Source organism: Monopterus albus, unplaced genomic scaffold (genome assembly GCF_001952655.1).
Source record: "Monopterus albus unplaced genomic scaffold, M_albus_1.0 scaffold50.1, whole genome shotgun sequence".
NCBI lineage: Eukaryota > Metazoa > Chordata > Actinopteri > Synbranchiformes > Synbranchidae > Monopterus > Monopterus albus.
Window position 1 is genome coordinate 3,832,134 of NW_018127930.1, and position 7,697 is coordinate 3,839,830.

Here is a 7,697-nt window from a genome sequence, read left to right on the forward strand (position 1 = left end):
TGGAGGGACTATGTCTCTCGGCTGGCCTGGGAACACCTTGGCATTCCCCCGGAGGAGCTGGAGGAAGTGTCTGGAGAGAGGGATGTCTGGGCATCTTTGCTTAGACTGTTGCCGCCGCGACCCGGTCCCGGATAAGCGGAGGAAAATGGATGGATGGATAGTGGTGCAGAGAAGGTGCTACTGATGCAATTTATGAAAACCACCAGGGGCAAGACTTTGAATGCAAAGCATTATTTAATATTAAAATGAAAGCGGGAAAAAACAGACTTTTCTATGTATCTTGATGCAGCCTGCCTGCCATGTGACCTTTGTGACCTTAAAGGTGTACAGGGGAAAGATCATGAAAACTGAGAATTCAGCAACCATAAACAACATTGTTCCATTGTAAAAGTTTAATGTTGCCTGTGTATTTCTAACACAGAATGAATCATCTATACCCAACCATAAGTAAAAACCTCAAGCTGAGCATTGAGAAGCCTTAAACAGAGGAACTGCACATTAAGATCCTTCACACACATTGTAGCTAGTGGCATGTATAGTGTGCCTTAATTAGTGTGTGCTCTGATAAGTGTAATTTATGTCATTACGCTTTTGTGTCTGATTAGGATCTTAATGACTAAAATGTCACATTTAAATGTAGTTTCCAAAGTGTTTTACTTTGATTAGTTTCATTGATCTTCTATAGATTCAATATTAATTAGCAAGTTATAAAATTGACCTGAACTAAAGCTCTGGATGTTTTGGATATCATTAAATCTTTTACCAACCAGCTGCACAGAAAAATGTGTATTTTCCTTTTAGATTTAAAAGAAGTGCATCAGTCTACTTGACTATTTCATTCGAAACTGAGCAATACTATTTTTAAGAACACTATAAGTGAAATAAGTTTATAAAATATTAGTTTCTTTGTTCATTATTTATCACATTTATCATACAGTAGAAGCCGGTTAAGATGAGTAAATGGAGACCAGAGCTCACTTTTCCTGATTTGATTTTATTCCCACAGGAACCTCAATTACAAGTTACAGGTACAGATTACAGTAGAAGGTATAGTTGCATGTGCACAAGCCCATGCTTGTCTCCATTTTCCAGAAGCTAAGAGGCGAATCACCAGACAAAATTTATAACAAGAAAAGATGAGAGCAACAACAGAGTTCAAATTGAAAAAGTGGCTACACTCACAGCTGGCTAGGGAGCAAATCCATACTGGGATGCTTTTCAGGAGATGTGACTCACTGCAAGTAATTTCAACCTGGTGCTCAAAGTAGCAGTCAGGGCAGTTCCACCAATGTCTGTCCTGAATGATTGCTAAATTTATCAAGTAGCAAGTGGTGGTTCAGTGGGGCTGCACACAGGAGCAGAATGCAAAAAGGAGACCCTCCAGGTTTGGAAAAGTATGTTGCTGCAGACATCTGGGGTATTTGGAGCTTTACCTGATGGTTTAAGTGAGGACAATGGCATACTACACATAGGACTACTGCACAGCATGACCGAAAAGTACAAGGGTGCCTTCATCTTTCAGCCAAGCAAATGTGTTCTTTTTGCCTCTGTTAACTTTTGTATAGTTTGGGCAAACAACATTCCCAGATTTGCAAAACATAATCTAGAGGCTGCACATTTGAAGTATTTATACATGAAACTGCAGTTTAGACAAGATCATGTCTCCGCGATTTTGGGATAATAGCTGTGTTTTTCTTAAAAAAACAAACAAACAACAAATCACATTATTGATCTTGCTCTTCTCTTAACAGTATCTAATGTCACCAGTTTGACATTTGCAAATGTATTTTTTTTACTTAGAACAAAATACCATCAAGGTCAAATCCAGACATTTTTGAACATCTTGCTTTATAAGGCAACACCATTATCAACTTCACGTCACTTCTTTTGCTAATGTTTTAATTCACCATGGTGATAAGTTATATGTTCAAAGTGTTTTATATATACCCAGAGGGCGTATCATGAGGCTCTCCTCATTAAAAACTACACTTCACCCTGCTTATGCAATAGCTATTAAAACAGCAAGGCAATACACAGCAAGACAATTATTCACGTTTTTATTCAGTTAAAATACTGTACATCTCTTTGTGCATTCACAAGAAAGCAATGTAGGGTTTTTTGTCAAAGAAAAGCTTTTATTTTGAAACACAAAAACAATTTAACTGCACCACTCAAATGCAATGTACGCACCATGTGAATGTATATAAAATGTAAATAAATAAACATTTGGTAAATAAAACATCAGGAAAAATAAAATGTAAAATTCAAGGAAAAAGTCCGAATAGTAACATAAGCCATGTTAAGCTCCTTCACAGTCAAGTTGCACTCAAATTCAACAAATGAAAGAAGGGTGAGTTACTATATCACTGGATATATGTTATATGTCATACTGGAATATGTTATTAACAAATAATCATAAACAGGGTGAGCTAAATGTATGAAATGTTCACAAAAGTAGTACTAGAAAAAAAAATTTATTCTGATTGATTAATCACACGCACACGCGCACACACACATGCTGTGTTTTCATTTCTTGTGGGGACTTTACATTGACTTACATTCATTTCCTGTAGGCTTATCCTGTAGACTTGCCTAACCCTAGCCCTAACACCTAACACTTAACCTAACCTTATCCTAACCCTAAACCATGTTGCCACCCTAAAATTCAATGATTTCCTTGTGGGAACTAGCGTTTGGTCCCCACAAAGATGGCCGAGTCCTCACAATGTGAGTGTGTTAACAAGTTTCAGTCCTCATGATGTAATGCAACGCCACACACACGCAACTTCATATACATCACATGCATGTTGCTACATGTGCTACATATCTTCAGTTGTAATATAAACAGTAAGAGACAAACAGAGAAACAGAAATAAGAGAAAAGCTGAAGTAGACAATTTCAGCACCAAGGACAGCTACATATTAAAATATTAAATTAACTCTGGAATCATAGCAGGGCTATCATCATGCCTCAAATCCACTATAAAGTAATTCTAAGCAGGATCTGAGTATGCAGGCAAACCAGACAGCATGCATACTAGAGGCCTAATTTTTGAATGTACTGATAATACCAAACTCCCATAATGCAATGCACAGAGAAAATGAGGAAGCTGCTGACAGCTGGATGAAATAAAAATCCAAAGTGGATAGTGGAGAATATTAACTAGTAAAACTTCATACTATGAAGATTAGTATAGAATCAGTATGTAGAATAGATTTGGATCTCAGCAGCTTCAGCACCGTGGAGAGAGCCATAAAGGGAGCCTGGTGCTGGATCCCAACTACCACACACTTTATTTTATGCAGGTTTGAGTATGTTGCATTCACAGTGGAAAACAGTCAGTATGCATAATAAAAACCCTTAATGACTGCGTGCTGTGAATGTACACTAGTCTCCGTTAATGCAGGTTGCAATGGAGATACAAGGCTGCTCACAGATGGAAAGATGTTTAGCTCATCAAGAGCTCCAGAGACACCTAAGAAAACAAACAAAATCTATATGTATATAGTTTTTTGTCAAAACAACAACAACAACAAAAAAAAACATTTAAATGCCTAAGTTTAAAAGGTTGGCTATGGAATTTTAAACTTGAGATATAAAAAGACCCTATGTCCTGAATAGTTATTGGAGGAAAATACATACATATATAAACTGTACATCTATACATACACAAGCTGTTAAATTTAATGCACATGATTAGTTGTATTATGAAATTGGGGCACCACTTGGGCTCCAACTGTTTTAGCAACCATGGAGAGACACATACAGTGTCTCTAAATATTTCTGGACCAGAGAGACACTGTGCCCCACTTCAGTTGCTGGATTCTCCAAAGTCCAAGTTTCTGGACTAAATATGTCCACAAAAGTCCAGTCTGTCCCATTTCAAAGCCTGCTTCTAATATGTCAAAGGAATCTAGCCTTCTCCTTTTTTAATATGGAGAACACTGCTGATATACTCTTTATGGCCAAAAGTGTCATTTGATTCATTATGTAACAAGCAACTGTTTACTGTTAACTTATAAAACCAGGAACTATGTGTATGCAGGTTGTCATGTTCCTGATAGATTTCTTGTTTGCCCTGGACTAATTAAAAAATCCACTGCAAGTTAAAATGTACTGGAAACCTGGCATAAACTCCATTGTGTTATGTTGTAATCGTTGGCAGTCTGGATATGTTGTAAGTTGTTATAAATAACAGTGATATACCAACCATAAATCTGCCCATAGCCTGTTGTAATTCTTCACTGAAACACTTTGAAGGCCATTTGAGAATGAACTTAGGGTTCATAACCTTAAAAATATTTTATGAGTTGACACTGAGTGCCCTGCAGCAGCATTAGTTTAGCCTCTCTGTGGCTAGACTGTCCAGTCTGGTAAGGAGGCACAAGCTGAGCAAGGCCTTTCTGACCTTCACATTATTCACAGGATCCAGCCCCTGGGACACATTTCTTAACTACTATAGTATATAACTCTGGTAAGTCTGGATTTGCCACTACACCATATCTACATTCCACATTTTTAAACATTTATTTATTTATTTAACTGAGATGTCAGATTTTATGCTTTCACACCCATTCAAAACTGACAAAATTAGGAACAACTTTTACCAGCCTCCACTTTACTTCACGTGGTTACAGTACAAAGTAACCACTTGATTGCTCTGGGCTCATAACTCTAAGCTCTCAGCTCACAGCAGCATGCTGCCAAGTTCATAAGTAACGCAACGTAAAACACAACTTGAAACCCACAGAAACTCAAGACTCTTGGGAAAGAACTCCAAGGGCAGCCTGACCCCCACTGCTATGTAAACACTGCCACTTCCCCCAGGGAGTTCTCAACTACACAATGAGGTCTGAACAGCACAGAAGATTTGCAGAGGAGGAAACTGGAGAAATAAGCTAAAGTCATCACCACAAAGAATGCAAATTAATGAGCAGTGTATGCAAAAGCCCAGAAACAGAGTAGAGCAATGCGTAAATGCGCTCTAATGACAGATTCCACAGTAGTCTTATTATGAGCATTCTAATTTCTCATCATTAGAGAACATAAAGAGTTTGTATCCAAATGAAAAGACTGAATCTAAAAGCAGCTATGAGCTACAAAAAGCTGTAGAGTCGGACATTGGTTCTCAATCCATGTTTACAATAAATGAACCTTTAAATCTGCACATCTGTGAAAGATAATTATTGCTGAATGTACAGAAATATAGAACAAGCAGACTCTAGTGGCACAAAACCAGAGTTTGTTGTAACACAATTCCTGTCTGTCAATCAGCTGACAAGTTTCACCATATCATTCTGCTAAAGAAGAAATTTTCAATAACTTTTTTTTTTCTGTCACCAGTTTGACCCAGTTTTTCTCACAACTTACCCACCTGTCTGTCCTGCCACTATGGCACTCTCAAGCTGCCTAAAGGAGATTTGCACTCACCCCTGGGGCTTACAAAAGGAGGTGGCACATTTCTAACAATGATAAAGTTTGTCCTCATTTCTATCTGAAGACTCACTATGACTATATTACTCTCTACAGTCATGTGGTAATTGTGATGTTAATAATGCTATAATTTATTATTAGTATCATTTTTTTTAGAAAAACCAACCCCTCACCTCACACCTCAATGCTATCCAAACACAGGGAGAGCCATGTGTAATGAGAGCGTAACTACACCGACTGCAGCACAGGAATGAAGAGACATCTCATAATCTTTAGCTCTTACACCACTGAAGGTTATTTTTCCAAGGACGCTAAGGTGCAGCTTCTGTATAGTCCCCTAGTGGAGCCCCAAACACATACAACCAGTGAAATAAACATCGATAGTTCTGATACAGGGACAAATTGCATAAGAACCACATACACTATGTTGCATTTACTGTATATACTGAGGTAAACAAATGATTCAATCCAGACAAAAAAAAAAACAAAAAACATTAGGCTGATATACGTAACTGTAGGCCTTGGTAAATCATCTTCTAACACAAAACATGCATATTTCAGTGAAGTGGCGATTCTCTTGATTACAAGCCTTAATCAGTGGCTCAATACCTAAAATCACTGTTTGGATTCAGTGGATTTTATCAAGATTATGGTTCATACTGTGAAGCTTTGCAGAAATGCCAGTCATAAATCTGGATAGATTATTCTTATGGTACACCTCAGTAATGTACAGGCGTGTGTCCTTTGTGCTGGGAGAGAAATGCCTTTCTAGAATTAGATCTGACAGGGTTATTTCATTTTGGGCTCTGTGGGAGGACTAATAAATAAGGAGTAGGATAAAATTAATATAAGAAATTATTGCTCCCAGATATGTTCGGCAGAGTTTTCATTAGCAATACAGAGGATGAAAAAAAGTGTTAGAAAGGTTTTATCAATAATAGGACTGCCTTTATTTCTAGATCAACTTTTTCTCCTTTTTCTGAAAGTTCTTTTAAATATTATAGATTATCTACCTGACTCTCAGTGGACATGGTTAGATAGTTGGTGTCATAGTGAAACTACAGTTCCAGTACATTAGAGACTGGATTCTAGAGGACCAAAGAGGATTGGCTGTCAATAAGAGCATGCCTGGCTTATACTAAGCATTGCACTTGTGCAGTTAAGATATTCTGACAAGTTTTAAATGTATGCATTTAATGTATATGTGTAGTAAACGTCTGCCTGCTTTTTACCCCCAAAAATATTTGGTGTTAGTTCAAAAATGTGTAAATGTTCCATGCTTACACTTTGCTTAACCCCCATACTGCAAAGGCAGAAGCTGCATGGTACATTTAAGAAGGAGGTCGGGATATGAACAAAGCCACAGGTCACACTGCATCAAAGTTGGTTTCTTTTAACCCTGACAGTGAAGCTTTGCTAACCTTGACCATGACAACAATTTCCTTATTAAGGTTTAACCTGTAACCCTGTCTCCTTTTACTTCTTTTTTTTCAGCTTTTTTTACTTCCATCACAAGTAAATGACACTGTCAGGAGGTGGAACATGATTGGTCTTCTCGTGATCATTCCAAACACTGTTTGATGCTTTGTAGGTAGAACCTTATAGAGCCAAGTCAGACAATGTATTTGGAGAGAGAGCCTTTTCTTTTTTCATAATTCTGAGATCATTTCAAGAAGAAGGCATGATTTAGGTATGACAACTTTTTGTAGCTCCAAATGTCTGTATAGTAATTATCATGACCTTTGGCTACTGTTATATAGCTATAGCTTTACATTCGCTTCAGATTGTTCCAGTGCACTGACATTTCATACTGTGTATTTCTGAGTTTCATGGCTAGTGCTTTACCTTGAATGAATTGTTTTACTACGTGTTACACTGTGTCCATACTGTATGTGTTGCTGGGTTGCTATTGTTACTACTTCTAGTGTAATACACTGTGCTTGATATTGTAAGGGCATTTTAGTGTAAATGCTGTCAATGTAATTATATACAGGTTCTGTATATAGGCTAATTCTACTGGGATTAGCACAATGATGCAAATGGTGGAAGATGACAATAATTATTGTAACTTTTAAGTTACTAAGTTGACATTTAGTAATGGTTTCCTTGCTCTTACAACCCATGTAAAATCTAATTAGCAGTGCAGCCCTGACAGGCACTCAAGACCAAGCATAGAAATTTCCACCAGCCACCAAAGAAAGCCCTCGGCTCAGACTTCGGACCTATTAAAACACGTGTGTGTACAAATCTGTGTGAGTTTTCT